Raw genomic sequence first — 19,761 nt, forward strand, 5'->3', positions numbered from 1 at the left:
TTAAACTAAACATCCGTGTAATTTTGTTGTCAGTATTCATTTGTTTTGTGAAAACCTTTCTTCATAAAACATAAGCCACGATCAAACTCATCTCGGCCCAGATGGGATTATCAGGAATTCCAAATGAGTGAAATCTGAATCACATGTGCATACAGAGCTGGGTCGTCGGGATGCGGGGGGGCCCAGGGGACCAAGGACGGATGGCGGTGACCGGAGTCAGGTGGAGACAGACAAGAAAAGAATCTCTTGCTGGGGTGGGGAGGGGGTGGGGGTCAGTGTTGTGCTGAGAGGGGGAAGGGCAGGGATTGGCAGGAGGGAGTTGGGGCGGGGGTGGACATCCAGCCTGCAGAGAGAAAAGGACCCTGGAAAGAGGGTGCTACAGATCTTCTTCTGGCAAAGAAAACTGATCATGTATATCTTCAGGCATGAATTAGGTCCCGGGATCCAGGGAAGCAGGCATTTTTCGGCTCAGGAGAGTCAAAGGGACAGCTACCCAGTGTTGTTTTTGGGTGATGGTGCCACGAAGGCAGGGTTCATTTGGTGAAACTGTGTGAGGCCCACTCCTGCGGTGACCAACCATTCCAAGTCACTAGAAACCTCCCTGATTTTAGCACTGAAAATTCCTCATCTTGGGAAACCCCTCCGATCCAGGGCAGTGGGTCACCCAACCCCTTTCTCAATTCCAGAAGCCCTTTTACTATGAGCCCAGAAACTTTCCCTGCCCCCCAGACAGCTCAGAAAGTCCTCCAAACTCATGAAACGATTGGTTCACAAACTCAAATACCAGCAAGGCCAGAGAGGTAATAGAGGTGGGCAGAATTGTCAAATCTGTTTCATAAAAGCTCCTTAAGTTGTGCTGTTTCAACATTCTCTGTTTGCATATTAAACACGTCTGGTCAGGGGTTTCTGAGTGGCTCAGTCGGTTAAGCATCCGACTTCAGCTCAGGTCATGAACTCACGGTTCGTGGGTTCAAGCCCCACGTCAGGCCCTGTGCTGACAGCTCGGAGCCTGGAGCCTGTTTGGGATTCTGTGTCTCCCTCTCTTTCTGCCCCTCCTCCACTTGCACTCTGTCTGTCTGTCTCTCTCTCAGAAAATGAATAAACATTAAAAAAAATAATAAAAACAATAAAAAACACAATGTGGTGTAACCTCGTGGGGGAAAACCAAAATATATATCCATGGGTCACCTCTAGCCCACAGCCTTCCCATTTCTATGCTATAGATTAAACTCCACAAGCTGCTAGTGTAATTTCTACCCTCCCCAACCCCTAAATTGTAATGTTGGCACCTTAACACTTTAAATCTTGTCCACAGACATCTGCTGGTTTTCAGAAAGGGTCACTGTGGTGGGCTTGGGAGACCAAGTTGCAGCTCCCTCCCATTGTGCTGTTTTCTCCCAGGGCGACTGGGAATACACCCACAGCCCCAGAGTGCACCTGCCGTTCACCCTTCCATGCCTTCGATAGCATCAAAGGACAAGAAGAGCCAGCAAATGAAGGAACCCCGTTCACAGTCTGGGGATGCCATCACCAGCCATCTCCCCCTCCCCCTGTATCTGTAGACAGCCATGCCACAGAGCCACAGCCCGCCTCCTGAGCTTAGAAACCCCCTCCCTCAATGGAACAGGGTCCTGCTTCCAGAGTAATGGCCCAGGGAGGTGCCTCAGTAGGCAGGGGCTAACTCCCTCCAGTCTGCAGAGAAATGATTTGAGGAGTCAGCTATGAATGTCGAAGGGAGGAGGCGGTCTTATCTGCATATTTAATGATTTTTGCTTAAGGTAGGGGAGAAGGAAGGAAGCAAAAATAAAACTTTGCACTCAGACAGAGGCAAAAGAATTTTTTGTTGTTGAAATGATCTCTGGTTGGTCTTCTAGAAGAAGCCACTTCTCCTCTAGCAAAACAGCAACAATGGCAGCAGCGTGATGATCCCGGTTTAGGAACTGCCCAGCGAAGGGGCCGATGTGATAAGCTGAACATCTGTAGACGGTTTGTAAAAATAATCATTAAAAAGTCATTTCAAAGATCACATCACGGTAGGAAACTAGCTTAGTAGGCCGTGTTAACTGGGATCTGTGGCTTACGACTGGAGGCCAGCAGTGACATCATGATATTTAACGTGTTAGGCAAATCAGATCTGAAAACAGCAATCGGCTTGCTGTGGGTGTTAATCCAAGTCTGTTTCTGTACCTCACTTTTGTTCATAAGAGGTTAAAACCTGCTGCCCACATCATCCCATTGGTGTAGAAACAGTGGCCCTGCGTGCGGTCAGCCGTCATTGAAGAGAGCCCTTTCTCTACATATCTGGGGAAATGACACACGGACTTTCCCTCCAGTGGCAAGCTTCAAAGTGTGGGTATTTTCTCAGAGGCTCAAAGGCCACCCAGTCCTGCAGAGTGCCATTCTAGGGATGATGGCCCGTTCTGCCGAGATGAGCCTGGATGACTGCCCAGACATTTTGTCAGCTTTCCCCTTAACCGTAGGCTTCCTTCTTCAAATCCAGTGGATGGAATTTCCGCCCGTAGAAGTTAGTACTCAGAATCCATTGCTGACCGAAAAGATTCCCTCTTATTTTGAAATAAGTGATATAATTCCTTCACTTGCAAGTAGACTGGGGTATCTGTTGTACTAGTGATAGGTGATAGACCGAGTGGATCAAATATCCCAAGATCTATTGAATTCAACGAATATTTCTGCATGGATAGGTGTGCACTTTGTGCCACAATGACTGGAAGACCGAGTGACTGATAAATTGAACACCAGATGAATAACAGTGTACCAGGCCAAGCAACCTCAATTCTGTGTGACTGTCGCCTTCCCTAAAACTGAGTTTGACGGGGCGCCTGGGTGGCTCAGTCGATTAGGTGTCCGACTTTAGCTCAGGTCATGATCTCACAGTTTGTGAGTTTGAGCCCCGCATCAGGCTCTGTGCTGACAGAGCCTGAAGCCTGCTTTGGATTCTGTGTCTCCCTCTCTCTCTCTGCTTCTCCCCCACTCGTGCTCTCTCTCTCTCTCAAAAATAAATAAACATTTAAAAAATTTTTTTAAAAAATAAATAAAACTGAGTTTGCGATTGAACTGGGAAGGCCTTGGGATCTGCTTTAATCTGAAAGAGGTCCTAAAACTAAATCCAGTTTTATCTCTGGTCTAGTGTGTAGATGTGTGCCCAATACACACACACACACACACACACACACACACACACACACACACACCTATTCCCTTTATCAGGTGTTCAATAAATACGGATAAATTGAAACAGTTTCAGAGAGTTATCAAGTAGATATGTATCTGGTGAATAGATCACAGGGTAACTACACCAAATAAAAAAAATCTCAGAGTAAATCTTTACCATGCCCTGTATTTACAGAGTACTGTGCTATGCTGGGTTTAAAAAGAGAGGCATCATTCTTGACCTTAAGGAAATGACATCTGTATTAGACACCATTTACCAGAGGCAGAACCAGTAGGAGAGATGGGCGATAGATAGATTATGGTTGGGCCAACAGACAGGTGGATCTCTGGCTCGCTTACAAGGAACTGGCTTCTGCAATTGTTGGGGCTGGTAAGCAAATCCAGTCTGTCAGGACAAGGCATCAGGAGGACATCAGAAGCAGCTGGAACCCCACAGCCATGGGCTGAAACTGTTATCCAAAGGGAGGAGGAATCTCTCTCTTTCTCTCTCTCTCTCTCTCTTTTTCTCCCCGGGGAAGACCCAAGTTCCCTTTTAAGAAACTTCACCTGATTAAGTAAGGCCCATCTAAGATAATCTCCCTAACCGAAGGTCAATTGATTAAAGACTTGCGTTACATCTGCAAAGTCCCTTCACGGCAGCACCTAGAAGCCTGTCTGGTTGAACACCTGTGAGAGGGTGTGGCTACACGACACAATGCTTGCTCCTCCCCTTCTCCACCTGTCATGAGAGAGCGTCTCCTACGACTCCGCCTTCCCACATCCTACAAAGGGGATTCGGGGAATGTAGTTTAGCCTAGCCAAGCTGACATACCACAAGACTGGCACAACACCATGGGTTTTAAAAAAAAAGTGTAAACTCTCAAGACAGAAAATGGCACGAGGCGATGGACCTCGCCAAATGAGTGGAGTCTAAAATGGATGAATGTGTGCCCGTACCTGTATTTGGATCTAATTTCCTCTGGTCCTCACAGGAACAGGGCTTCCCTCATCCTGGCTGAGGTGAAGGACAGAAGCGCTTTGTACCGGCCACTCTCAGAAACCGAGAGATGCTCACTGCGCTCCAGCTCAACAATCTGCGATTCTTGCCCATGGGTAGCAGAAGGCAGTCGTTTGGCACAATAATAACCAGAAACTATATAGTGAAACATATTGAAAATGTCCACAATAGCCCCCCTGGGCCTGGGCTGGCCGACCAATCATGAGTGTTCCTCGGAAGACTGCGTTTCTGTTTGATTTGGCACACGTTTGTCATAACTGTTCTGCCGGGCCAGGGTTGTACTCTTTTCTTCTGCTAACATGTCCCTGCCATTGGTACCAAGGGTTGTTGAAACGTGTCCCGTGCTGAGACTCTAATCCAAAGACCAACGCTAAATTCCGGGAGCTTCGTGGCACATCCACTCCTATTGCACGGTTGAAGGAAAATGGTGCCCCCCGCATCCCTTGTGATTAAATACCCTATCAGGTCATAGACTTGGAACACAACAACCCAAAGAGGGGGCGCGGGGGAGGAAAAAAAGCACAGCGCTCCCAGCCGTGGGATAATCATCTCTTAGCACACACAGAGCACTACTGAGGAACCATGGTGGCCATTATTGCTCTGCCTGCTTGCAAGTTTTTGGAGCTCACCCTAACCCAATTAAGTGTCTGTTTACCCTCAGGCCTGGCACTTTGACTAGATGAGGCAACAGCTGCAACACCGCACGAAGCCACATGAAGGGCAAAATATTTGTGGGTTGCTGCTCTTCTCGTCCTTGCCAAAATAAACAATGGTGGGCTTAGCCATAGCGGCTCATTTTTAAAATGTAACGTGAGTGATGCTGGCACACTCTGGGTGAGTTGTGTGCATCATTGCTCACAGCCCAGGATAGTGGCAAGCGCTTGCTAACAACACGAGTGGGAGAAGGTGCCGGAGCCTGATCTGTTCCACCAGAGTAAGGTGGAGACCAGGAGGGACTGCATATGTGGTCCTGTGTGGCAAAGTGTACGAAGTAGTGTCTTCAGCCTCATAGCAGGTATAGAAAATGCCTGCAGGAGTTCATCCCCAGAGATTCTGAATCAGATTTTGGAGGGACCCAGGGATGCGCATTTTTCTAAGTATTTTACCATGTGATTCCAACGGAGATAGTTTGAGAAACACTGTTCTGAAGATTAGAGTCTAGAATGTCAGAACTGAACAGAAACTTGGAAGACCATTTATTTTATTTTTTTTAAATGTTTTCTTTATTTTTGAGAGAGAGAGAGAGAGAGAGAGAGAGACAGACAGACAGACAGACAGAGTGAGAACAGGAGAGGGGCAGAGAGACAGGGAGATACAGAATCCGAAGCAGGTTCCAGGCTCTGAGCTGTCAGCACAGAGCTCAACACAGGGCTCAAACTCATGAACCGCAAGATCATGACCTGAGCCAAAGCAGACACTTAACCAACTGAACCACCCAGGTGCCCCTTGGAAGATCATTTTTAATTTTAAATATAGTTCTTTCATTCTATGAATAGAGCATTACCCTGATACCAAAACCAGATAAAAACACTACAAAAAAAAAGAGTGATAGGCCAATACCTCTGATGAACATAAATGCAAAAATCCTCAACAAAATATTAACAAACCAAATCAAAAAATGCATTTAAAAAATCATCATTAATTCAAGTGAGATGTACTCCCAGAAGGCAAGGGTGACTCGATATTTGCAAATCAATCAACATGCTACATCACATCAATAAGAGAAAAGATGAAAACCATATGACCATTTAAACAGATGCAGAAAAAGCGTTTGACAAAGTACAACATCCATTCATGACAAAAACCCTCAACAAAGCAGGTTTAGAGGAAACATACCTCCACATCATTAAGACCATGTATGAAAAACTCACAGCTAACCGCGTACTCAGTGGTGAAAAACTGAGAGCTTTTCCCCTAGGGTTAGGAACAAGACAAAGTTGTCCACTCCCACCACTTAAATTCAACATAGTACTGGAAACCCAACAAGCCGCAGGAATCAGGACAAGAAAAAGGAATAAAAGGCATCCCCAAATTGATAAGGAAGAAGTAAACATTTCACTATTTGTAGATGACATGATACTATATATAGAAAACTCTAACGAGGCTACCAAAAAGCTGCTAGAGCTGATAAATGAATTCAGTAAGGTCAAAGGGCATAAAATCAATGTATAGAAATCTGTTGCATTTCTGTACATTAATGATGAAGCAGCAGAAAGAGAAATGAAGAAAACAATCTCATTTGCAATTGCACCAAAAATAACAAAAAAAAAAAATAAAAAAAAAAAAAACCCTGCAAATAAACTTAACCAAGGAGCTGAAAGACCTGTACTCTGAAAACTACAAAACACTGATGAAAGAAATTGAAGACAACGCAGACAAATGGAAAGACATTCCATGGTCACAATTGGAAGAACACATATTGTGAAAATGCCCATACTACCCAAAACGGTCTACAGATTTAATGCAATCCCTATCAAAATACCAACAACAGTTTTCATAGAACGAGAACAAACAATCCTAAAATTTGTAAGGAACCACAAAAGACCCCAAATAGCCAAAGCAATCTTGAAGAAGAAAAACAAAGCTGGAGGAACGACAATTCAAGATTTCAAAGCTGTACAAAGATGTTACAAAGCTATAGTAATCAAAACAGTATGGTACAAAAACAGACACATAGATCAACAGAACAGAAAGTCCAGAAATAAACCCATGATATTATGGTCAATTAATCTTTGACAAAGGAGGCAAGAATATGCAACAAGAAAAAGACAGTCTCTTCAACAAATGGTGTTGAGAAAACTGGACAGCGACATACAGAAGAATGAAACTAGACCTCTTTCTTTCTCCATACACAAAAATAGACTCAAAATGGATTAAGGCCTAAATATGAGACCTGAAACCATAAAAATCCTAGAAGGGAGCACTGGCAATAATTTCTCTGACGTCAGCCATAATACCTGTCTAGATATGTCTCCTGGGGAAGGCAAACAAAAACAAAAATTAATTATTGGGACTACATCAAAAGAAAAAGCTTCTGTACAGTGAAGGAAACAACCGACAAAACCAAAAGACTACTGAATGGGAGAAGATATTTGCACATGACACATCTGGAAAAGGGGTAGTATCCAAAATATACAAATGCACAATTTAACATCAAAAAACCCCCCAATAATCCAATTAACAACGGGCAGAAGGCATGAACAGACATTTCTCTAAAGAAGACATCCAGAGGGCCAACAAGACACATGAAAAGACGCTCAACATCACTCATCGTCAGGGAAATGCAAATAAGAGCACAGTGAGATATCACTGACACCTGTCAGAATGGCTAAAATAAAAAACACAGGAAACAGCAAGTGCTGGTGAGGATGTGGAGAAAAAGGAACACTCATGCACTGCTGGTGGGAATGCAAACTGGCGCAGCCACTGCGGAAAACGGTATGGAGGTTCCTCAAAAAATTAAAAATAGAACTGTCCTATACCCAAAGAGTATGAAAGCACTAATTTGAAAGGATACATGCACCCCTATGTCTATTGCAGCATTATTTACAATAGCCAGATTATGGAAGCATCTCACGTGTCCATTGATAGATGAATAGATAAAGAAATATATATATATATATATACACACACACACACACACACACACACACACACATATACATATATATACACATATACATATATATACACATATACATATACATACACACATATACATACATATATATATATATATATATATATATATAGAGAGAGAGAGAGAGAGAGAGAGATACATGGCTTTTGTTGCCTATATCTAGATAACAAAAATATAAATAAAAGTGATATTTAGCCCCTACTTTTATTCTAGTAATGAGTAATATTTATTCATGAATTCATAAACTAACTGGACAAAAGGTCCTATTAGTTTCATTAAGAGATAGGTTTCCTCAAAAACTTTACCTTTTGTGTTTAAAAGTCACTCATCAAAATTTTTTTGAATTGTTTATCTTATTTTGACTAACTGTGCAGAAATAATCACTGTTGTGGTAACTCAATCCAGAAGAAAGTTTTTTTTTTTCCAAAAAATATTTAGAAATAATATCACGGTAAGGTCAAAATTGGGAAAACAATTTAATTTCAATTTATATAAATATTTTTCTTACAGAGACATATGGTAGAGTGATCAATAAAAGAATTCCAAGCAGCAAATATGTTGCATTGGGATACAATTCTCTGCAGGAAGTGGAATGGAAACACAAGTCTGGAATAAATGGGGTGATGTAAAATTTCTGTCGAAGAGAACCTCTTATATATCTTGTAAATAGATGGTGGACAGAATGAAGTTTCTAAGGCTGGAAACATTTGGGAGCAGTGTAACAATTACAGTGTGCCAGAAATTACAAGTTGTTTTGAATACTTATATTGAAAAAAAAAGTTATCAACATAAAAACATTGGGGTGCAGTTACATAAATTTTCAAAATTCTTTTAGTGGATATGAGAGAAAAAACTGTTCGTAACTGTTGCTCTAGTGAATGTCTCTCTCCACTACTCTATTTAGGAGGAGGTAAATTCCTTTGCTTGTCAAACAAGTCTGTGTTGGATAATGTATGTCTAATGGATTTTTTAAAAATTCTATTTCGAGGGGGGGGGGGAGAGGGGCAGAGAGAGAGGGAGACACAGATTCTAAACAGATTCTAAAGCAGGTTCCAGGCTCTGAGCTGTCAGTACGGAGCCTGACACGGGGCTCGAACCCACAAACTGCGAGATCATGACTCCAACCGTGAGATCATGACCTGAGCCAAAGTCGTACCCTTAACCGACTGAGCCACCCAGGCGCCCCAGTCTAACGGATTTTAAAAGCCCAAGAGGAGGGGAATGGATTTCAACTTTTACATCACCACTCTGCCTCCTGATGCCCAGTAACGATCATAAAAAGTCATGAGCGTCCACGATCAGAAATCCCACACGGAGGCTCAGCGGCAGGCCAAGAGCATTGAAACTTTCCACATCAGACAGAGGCTGGAAGCAAGGAAGTAATACTTAAGTATTGTTCAGACACCGCGCTTACTTAGAAATAAATAAAGTTCATTCTCAACGAGATTTTACAAACCGGAGCAGTCTGACATGGAGAAAGGGCTCCCCCCAAAATTGTACGTATTTAGAAAGGCATTTTGGTTTGAAGGCAGGGAGCATTTTAAAGTCTCCTGCTAAACAAGAGAGCCTCTGTAAATGATGTGAAGAACACATTTAACTCTTTCAAATGTCAGCAATTTTGGAATTCTGGGGAATCTTGAGTTTCATGTACGTATACGTAAAACCTGTGGATCAAAGAAGTTGAAGGTCTTGCCCAAGGATGGAATAAACTATAAAATCTTACTGAAAGACACAAAACAAGCTGGAATGAACTAGGTGGTTTATGCTGTGCCTGATGAGAGAACTTACAGACACTGAAGAGAAGACAGAGACTGAGATGAAGACAGAAATCGGGACAGACTTACATACATAAAGTCACCGAAGGCTACAGACCGAAGTGATTATCTACAGGTAAGACTGAAGGGGAGGCTGGTGAGATCAACCCCTTTTCCTTGGTTAACTCTAGATTAGGCAGCATGCATTAAAACGCTGATTAAATTCTTTTTTTTTTTTTTTCATGTTTATTTAATCTCGAGAGAGAGACAGAGTGTGAGCAGGGGAGGGGCAGAGAGGGAGACACAGAACCCGAGGCAGGCTCCAGGCTCTGAGCTGTCAGCACAGAGCCCAATGTGGGGCTCAAACCCACAAACCGTGAGATCATGACGTGAGCTGAAGTCGGACACTTAGCCGACTGAGCCACCCAGGCGCCCCGCTGATTAAATTCGAAGTAGCCAGGAGGTGAGACTGAGAAGGGCTAAGACGAGCGGAGCACATTGTGGACACTCAATAACGTTAGGCATAGGTGGGTTTAAAGAAGCTCCCAGTTTAACCTGGACAAGAGACAATATTAGAGGAAGACCCAGTTCCAGTTTTCAAACATTTGAAGAGCTGTCTTCTGTCCTCTTGTAGTGGTGGTTGTAAGAATTAGGTTGCAGGTCGATAAAAGGTAGGGTTTCCACTCCTGTGGCCGGTTCCCACGATGTGCCACCACCTCCATCACTAGCGGGGCTCCATGGTGGCTGCACGGGAGGCTGGACCAGCCTTTGGTGGAGGAGGGGTGGGGGGTGGGAGGAACCTCCCAAGTCCTGCTTCACATCAGTGTGCATCGGATTAAAACAAGTTGGTCGATTGGAAAGTGGGTCAAAGCTTTGTCCCCTTCTTATCCATCCCACTTACGGTCCATCAGTATCAGGAAGGAATTAGAGAATCTGTCCATGGTTTCAGGCCAAGGTTTTTGACTTGCCTCAAATGGTTATTTTTACTTTGGTAGGGAGCTAGTTAACATACACTCTACAACGGCATACTTTTGACCTCAATATTACATGCACAGCGGTTTTATAAAAAGTCCAAAAGGATTTTATTAACTGGGGAGGTTTGCAACTAAAAGGGTAATGAGGGGCGCCTGGGTGGCTCAGTCGGTTAAGCATCCGACTTCGGCTCAGGTCATGATCTCGCGGTCTGTGGGTTCGAGCCCCATGTCGGGCTCTGTGCTGACAGCTCAGAGCCTGGAGTCTGTTTCAGATTCTATGTCTCCCTCTTCCTCTGACCCTCCCCTGTTCATGCTCTCTCTCTCTCTGTCTCAAAATTAAATAAATGTTAAAAAAATTTAAAAAAATAAAAGGGTAATGAAGGCATGGCCTTATAAGGACTTTTGGGGGCCATTTACACCCCACTGCCAAGAGAAATCACAATAGGAGAGCCCTAGAAAACAGTAGTTACAAGTGACTGACAGGTTGTCTGTGTCACATCAGTCTGCTTTATTTTCTCCAGAAATTGGGAAATAATGCAGTGGGGTGGAGTGCAAGGAGCTGCAGTTTTTAAACTACGTTCAAGCCCCAGGTCTGCCGGAGTTAGTGTGCCATCACATGCAACTGTGTGTCCGCGTCCTTATCTGCAAAATAGGAGCGATACCAGATTCCAAAGACGAAATGAGACAACACACACATCCAATACCTAGGCCATAAACAGGCACTTACTAAACATTAGTCTCTTTCTACTCTCTTTTTTATTATATTCCTGCCCACCTATTTTCTCAGGAAATCAAAGCGGAAGATTGCAATTGTCCCATCTGACCCCAAGAGCATTCTGTAGCGCTTGACGGGCTCTTCAGGGCAGCAGCGACATGGTACAAATGAACACATCGGTGCATCGTGAGGCTATCTGCGGATGCCCACGGCTTTTAGCATTGGGATAGGCACATCAGTTATGCTCACGTGTAGATCCTGCTTACAGCGGGCAAACGGCTGCTTTCACATTTTAAAAATGATTATAGGAGTAAAGCACATTCTTGATTTAAAAATGTGAGGGGCGGGGTGCCTGGGTGGCTCAGTCGGTTGAGCATCCGACTTTGACTCAGGTCATGATCTCACGGTCTGTGGGTTCGAGTCCCGTGTCGGGCTCTGTGCTGACAGCTCAGAGCTCGGAGCCGGCTTCAAATTCTGTGTCTCCCTCTCTCTCTGCCCCTCCCCTGCTCATGCTCTGTCTCTGTCTGTCTCAAAAATAAATAATAAAAAAAAAACATTAACAAAAAATTTGAGGGGCATTTCGTGGCTCAGTTGGTTAAGTGTCTGACTTTGGCTCAGGTCATGATCTCTCGGTTCATGAGTTTGAGCCCCACATCAGGCCCTGTGCTGACAGCTCAGAGCCTGGAGCCTGCTTCAAATTCTGTGTCTCCCTCTCTCTCTGCCCCTCCCCTGCTCATGCTCTGTCTTTCTTTCTCTTTCTCTCTCTCAAGAGTAAATAAATGTTAAAAAATTAAAAATAAACAAATAAATAAATAATAAATAAAAATAATAAAAAACTGAATAATAAAAAACAATAAATAATAAAATAATACAAAATTGAAACTACCAAGAAAACCAACAGGAGGAAATAAAACTCAGCTATAATTATACCACTTAGAAATACCTTCAATATTTCAGTAGGTATCCTTTGATATATATATGTATGCGTATATATATACACACACACACACATATATGTATATGTATATATACATACACATATATATGTATAAATAGAGATATAGACATGTATCCAAATGGGTATATAGTAATAAGTGAAGTAGAAATACACATGTACTATTTGATATGTATGATAATTTATAAAAACTGCCCACAGGAAGTACAAATGAGTCTGTTTCTGGGAAAATGTAATCTTAATGACACAACCACCTATTCTCTCTGCATGAAGTACCACATCTGACTGATGTCTTTTGATAGGAAAACATGAGAGAAAAATCACTCTTTGGCCTTCTTTCCCCCACACGGAATGTGATTTCTTAATATTGACCAACCAATATTGTAGCAGGGCTAGAACGTTTGAGTTTAGAAATAGTGGTAAGTGAAATTCCAATCAATAGTTTGGAAACAGGGTCTTTTTATTGCAGATATTTAAGCAACAACTTCCTCTCTGGCTCTTGTTGAAAAGAGAACAGAATTTCACTGTTCAGGAAGACTGTTTAAGAACATGTGATAGCCTACAAGGAGATGGGTAAGACCACTGCGTAGAATGCCGGGGGGGGGGGTGCGGTTGCTCCAAATATGTTGAGATGGTTGACAGGAAGGAATGACCATTTACAAAGTGGACAGGCAAATGGACTATCATGACTCGGAGAAAGCCCTGTGAGCTAGGGTTGGGGAAGGTCATGGGAAAGACATGACTACTGTTGACCCATGAGCTGGCTAGGACACTCAGAAGGCTCCTCGCCCCCTTCCATCCTTGGAATGTGGCTTCCACTTGCCTTTCTCGCTTCCAGAGGCCGCTCCAAGGACACAGTCTTGGGACAGTGAAGTGGTATTGACAACACTTGCACAGTATACCTCTCTGAACCCAGTTAAGGCCTCTCTCTCTATATATATATATAAACTTTTAAGATGCGGCGGGCGGGAGTGGGGACCCATTTGTCTTGCTGCTGCCCAAGACAAGCCTTGTAAGTTCCCTTTGCTTATTAAAACTGTCACCTACCAACCTGGAGTGCTCTGCCTGGTTCTTCAGTCTTTCCCTGTCCTCCAAATAAGGGGGGCTAATTTCAGATGATAGCCGGAAAGCTTCTGAGAAGACGGAGAACCAACAACTAGGTAAAAAAAAAAAAAAAATGCTGTCATGGATGAATGAGGCAGCCTGATTCACAAAGTCCTGCACAGTCTCACCATAGAGATGGACTTTAGAGACCAGAGTAATTAAATGTCCATTTCTGTGACTAATGATATGATAGCATATGGGCATATATCCTGTGAGATGAATATTTTATATACTTAACCTTATTAAAACAGCTTGGATGAGTAGTTTCCTTCAGGCAGTTTTAAAGCATTATTCTGTATCCAGGAAAGCAAACATCTTCTGGCTATTGTGTGAACAGATGGGAAATGCTGAGAAAATCTGGAGATCAGACAATTTGGCAACTATGGTCCCCTATTAAATTGGTTTATACGATGATGGATACTCACAATAAAGTAACAAGGTGGTTTTTGAGGTTGCCAGGATTTGTTTTTTGATACTTCACATATCAGAGAAGTACAAATAATCTGCAGCTTTGTCTTTGGGTATAGCCCACAGAGGTGAGAGAAAGAACAAGAGAACTCAAGGGCTTTCTCTTAATTCTAAGGTCATTTTTGCCCTGATTCCAAGAAACCCTGTTATCAGCTTCATGCCGCCCAGCCCTTCTGCTACCTCATACTCAAGGAAGTGGTGTTGTACCTAACATGCAACTTCAAAAAACAATCATTTAATGCTTGTTAATTATAAAAAGAACAGAACCATGCCATTAATAAGGATAAGAACTGTGTTAGGACGAATTCTTCCATTTCTAGAGCATACCTCAAGTGGATCTCTTACTTGTAACTGCCTAATTAGAGGTCAAAGGTATCAAAAGTGGCCGATGAAGGCTAATATGATCACGCTATTCTATTCCGTTACAAAGCTAAACCTAGATGGAATCCAGATACCCTCTAAGAGAACATATTATTGAATAGAAACTATAGTCAGCACATTGATTGCTTTACCTTTACATCAAGTCATTAACTTAGCAGACACTTCAAAGTAGTCATTTGTATTCAAATGACCTGTTAGCATCACGGATATAGAGATGTGGGGAGACCCCATGGTTGATTCCTCAATGATCATGGCCCTGCTTTTTTTTTTCCTACAGAACTTAGCAAATCACAGACCCTCCATTCTGTCCCCATTTCACAGAGCCAAAAAGGAAGTTGTTCCTTAACATTTGCAGTTGGAAGTTTAAAAGACCATATGCTGTTATTAGAACCCACTTTCCACTCTTTCTGAGATTCATACGTCTAGCACCTGCACAGGTTTGGCCAATGACAAGATTCTGTATCCAATGTGGGGAACACAGAATTCTCAGCTACTAGAAATCTTATGTATTAAACAATTATAAATTAAGGATTAGACTTTTTGGAAGAATGGCATTCCTAAATAGAACATTTCCTGATTGGACATTTGAGTTTACCCTCTGTCTTCTTTACGTGAAATCAACCACGTACTATCCTACGTAGACACCAACTCTGCCTAGTGGTTCACCAAGCACCATTACAACAAAGCTTAGTGGTCAGGGATTTCAGACACTTTGCTGTCACCGGGCATTTTTGTACTTTCAGGGCATAGCCAGGAGACACAAGGCACTGATTTGCCACTGTATAAACTGCCAAGTAAGAATCATGACATTTGACCCAGGCTGCTTTGTGAAGATGCCCACAAACTCTAGAGATACTTCCGGCTTAGGCTGTGGGTCTCAATCCCATGTCTCCGTAATTATTCTCTCCTCCGTGGTTGGAGCCAGGCCATCCTCACCAGCAGAGTCAGCAGTGTGCTTTGTTCTCAGAATCAATTTTGGTCTGAGGCAGACAGCATTAGGCCAGTCGCTAAGGTGATATTTTCAGGAGATGATAGATGATAGATGATAGATAGATGGATGGATGGATGGATGGATAGATAGATAGATAATAGATACATACATACACAATAGATTGATAGATGCTAGATCAATAGATAATAGATTGATAGACAGACAGACAGGTAGACAGATAATACAGATCTGTATATATGTAGCTGTCCTTGCTGCCAGTTTGACCTGGTGTCATAGTCCCCCAGGACCACTAATTAAGCTTCTGTCCTAGTCTTACTTTTAGGTTCCAATCTAGGATCCCATGCCACTGCTAGTTTTGGGTCTCCAGTTGGATCTTGCCTTGTTAGGCCTTCTCCTGGGACCACAGCCTGCAGCCTATTGACAGATGTCCTACGTACTATGAACCAGGAAACTTCTAGCATGACAACACTCCAAAGTACCTTCCTTTTATGGCATCTTATTATGAGACACTAGCGTCTCTTTTGGAAACGATTTTGAACCTTGATGGCTGTACCTAAGGACACTCTGTCTTTCCCATCAGACCATCACGGCACAGCGCTTTCAGCTGGCTCTGTCCATCAATGTCCAGGTGGATCTGGTTTCATTTCTCAGCCATTTCTCACTTTCCAGGCCAGCATTTTATAAAATATTACTATAAAGTCACTGGGAATGAGAGTTAGCAGATTTAGCAAATGAAAGTAGAGGACGTCCAGTTAAATTTGAATTGCTGGTAACCCCAACACATTAATTTTTGGTATAAGCATGTCCAAGGCAATATAAGAAAGTTTTTCATTGTTTATGTGAACTTCAAATTTACCTGGACGTCCTATGATCTATCTGGCAACCTTAATTGCTATGTCATGCTGAATTCACAAGTGCCTTTCGAAGATTGTAGCCAGTGGAATCTATTCTATTCCAGAAAGTTTTGCTTGCTGAAGCAGGATGCACCGCCCACTGCATTGCTTCCTACAGCAAGGACATGGTCTGGGGGCACCTGGGTGGCTCAGTCGGTTAAGTGCCAGACTTTTGATTTCAGCTCAGGTCATGATCTCACAGTTTGTGAGTTAGAGCCCTGCATCAGGCTCCACGCTGACAGTGTGGAACCTGCTTAGGATTCTCTATCCTTCTCTCTCTCTCTCTCTCTCTCTCTCTCTGCCTCTTCCCTCCTTGTGCTCTCTCTCTCTCCCAAAATAAATAAGTAAACTTAAAGAAAGGAGGAAAGACAAAGACAGAAAGAAAAGGAAGGAAGGAAGGAAGGAAGGAAGGAAGGAAGGAAGGAAGGAAGAGAGGGAGGGAGGGAGGGAGGGAGGGAGGGAGGGAGGGAGGGAGGGAGATGGTCTGTCTTGCCTGGTAACATTGCTGCCCTGTGAAGAATTCCTGGGTCTTCAAAGCTCATCTTGCCTTTGGATTTGTTAGAGATTTTTGGATTTAAGGAATCTCTTGAGATCTTTGTCCAAAGGGCCCATTGTTCATTGAGGTTGGAAGTTTCTTAGGGACCCCCTGTGCTCAGAGAATTCCAACAGTATCCCAGCTCTTTGGCTGTGTCTCTGGGGTTCAGGGTTTTAGAAGAAGTGACGATCTAGCTCTCTTTCCCATTTGGACAAAAGATGAGCATTCTCTGGCTACTCTGTCTAAAACATACCACATCCTGTTCTCTCGTATTGATTTTTTTTCTGGCCCCTTTCCCACTGGCCTCATCTCTGTTCTTTCTTCACAGACAGTTCCACAGGTAATTTCATTTGCTGGCCCCGCATCTCCCAAGGGTAGCGGTTCTCAGCTCTTTCTGTAAATCGCAATTACCTGGAGAGGTCTGAGAAAACAGCTATGCCTGGTCCCCATCCCCAAAGATACTATTTAATTGGTGTAGAGTGGACCCCAGGCATTGATAGCTGTAAAAGGTCCCCAGGTGACTCTAATGTGCAGTGCAGTTTTGGAAACCCTGTGTTAGGGCGTCCATCCAGAATGAGGACTTCTGGGTAGAGCCACAGACCAGGTGTTGGGGCAGCCCGCTGACCCAGCACATCACAGCGTCACGTTCACAAGAGAGCGTAACGACCCTCTCCCAATGCCGTTACAAGTGATTTCTGACAGTACTGGCAAAATCCTCAAATCTGTCCCAATAGAACAAAAGCAGAAAATTATGTAATTACAATCTTTCAGCATTTTTCAGTAAATTCCATTGCAGTTTGGGTACAACTGTTCAAATTTTTTGGTGTGAACTCTCTCTCACTCTCTTTCTGTCATTCACAAGTATTTCTCTTCAACATGGTTTACCAAAATTAATTCATGGTTTTCCAGGCTTACTGCTTTCTTCCTCTAATCCATGGAGTATTTCTCCTCACAAAGGCCTCTTTCATAACTCTCAACAGGCTCAAGTACAGAAAGAAACATTCTTTTGCCTGCACTAAAGAGAAGCAAAGAAAGTTCCTAGAGATAACCTGCTCTCAACCCAGATGTCCTCTCAAGTCTCCTTGCTAACTGCAATTAGAGATAACTGTCCTCCCTCCCATCTGTTGTTATTCAAGTCATAAGACCCCAGTCTCACTCACTGTGTACACCTCCTTCTCTGTCTCTGAGGCTCAAGGATTTCTGTGCAGTTGACTATCACATAATTCTGTTTTTCTTTACCAAATATTGGGGAAATGTTTGAGGAAGAAAGGAAGGAAGGAAGGAAGGAAGGAAGGAAAGAAGGAAGGAAAAAAGGAAAGGAGGGAGGTAGGAGGAATGAAAGAAGGAAGGAAGGGGGAAGGATGGAAGGAAAGAAGGAAGAAAGGAAGGAATGAGGGAAGGAAGGAAGGAGGGAAAGAAGGGAAGGAAAGAAAGAAAGGAGGGAGGGAGGGAAAAAAAGGAAGGAAGGGGGAAGGATGGAAGGAAGGAAGGAAAGAAGGGAGGGAGGAAGAAAGAAGGGAGGGAGGAAGGAAAGAAAAAGGAAGAAAGAAAATTCACTTAGCAAAGACTGGAAATGAATACTATTAAGTAAAAAAAAAATCCAGTTTTCAACAATTTCTTACATTCCACTGGTCTTGGAATTTTAGTGTTCTCTAGAAATGTGTTTGAGCTGAGCTCCTCAGAACTATTAATGTCCCATAGCCATAACATTAAAAACCTTCATTGGTTTCCCTAAGAAAATTAAAGGGTCTTCGAACAAATTAGCCAAGGTCCAACATACCACATACAGTCTTTGCCACACAACTGATTCAAATCAGAAACAGCTCTCATTACACACTTACATTTTCAGGCCAACATACGGCGTATAATAAAAAAAATGATCATATTTCTTCCAATTCACCTTCTCGATGCTCAAAGACATCCCTCCAAGGGTTGCTCCTTTCTTGACGTCATCCCTTCAACTTAGACCCCTAGAGCATTTGATGGATTTCCTCATGCACTGTTGTTTTCATTTCTGATTTTGCTTTAGACAGCACCCTCCACACCACTGCACATGGTCCTGTTGACGAAGGATTTGTGCTCTAGCCTGGCCAAGGCATTGAACAGGCAGTCAGATTTTGTTGTTTGGGGAATTTAGGATTTGAAAAGGTGAAATCACTGTTATTCTGCCCACCCCGACCGACAACCCATCCCAAGGTCTTGAAGCAAAGTAGATTTCATGCTAGCTCTGATAAGTTCGCTGGCTCATGGTTTATCTTAAAGGAACTGCTGTTTTTGACATTGAGATTTGAATTTCCCCCCTCCCCCCCCTCCCCCCGTCTCAGATCAAGTCAGTTCCTCTGGAGAACTTGGAATTCTCTTCTTATCGATTGCTTCTCCCTGCAGACAAAACATCTGAGTCACTACCCTGCATGCTGGCTGGGGATATCCCTGGTCTTTTTGGCTTTGCCTTGCTGATGGGGAATCTCTTTATTATCACCGTGGGGGAGAAATAATCAGGGCCTCGGTATTTTTAGCTTGCCCTGCCTGTGGTAGCGCGTCCATTCCCTGGGGATCGGCTGAGTGAAGGAAGGCAGCCAGGCAGCCACAACTTCTCGGGCACACTCACCAGGAATGTAGCCTCTTCAACTTGGAGTCTGATGATAGGAGAATGCTAAGAGCCTTCTCCTAGTGAAATACTATAACCCTTGTGAGGAGAGAGGGAGGCCTGCCTTTTTGGCCACAACCTACATGAAGCAGAAGTTCTATCTAACTGAGCTGAGTAGGGCATGGGGGAGAGGTAAAGGTGGGTCATTGTTCAAACATCACAGATCCTTGGAGCACCTGGGTGGCTCAGTTGTTTAAGCATCTGACTCTTGATTTTGGCTCAGGTCATAATCTCATGGCACGGGATCAAGCCCCACATTGGACTGTGTGTTGACAGTGCAGAGACTGCTTGGGATTCTCTCTCTCCTTCTCTCTCTTCCCCTTCCCTGCTCTTTCTCTCTCTCTGAAAATAAATTAACACACACACACACACACACACACACACACACACACATCACAGATTCTTGCTGTTCTTGCTGAGTTTTAGTAGACTTTCTTGAATAAATGTTTCTTCATTTGCTGTATTCCCTTGGGAAAACTTTCAAAGACTTTAAATGGCTGGATCTTTCTTTCTTTCTTTCTTTCTTTCTTTCTTTCTTTCTTTCTTTCTTTCTT

This window comes from Panthera uncia, chromosome D2, assembly GCF_023721935.1.
Source record: "Panthera uncia isolate 11264 chromosome D2, Puncia_PCG_1.0, whole genome shotgun sequence".
NCBI classification, from domain to species: Eukaryota; Metazoa; Chordata; class Mammalia; order Carnivora; family Felidae; genus Panthera; species Panthera uncia.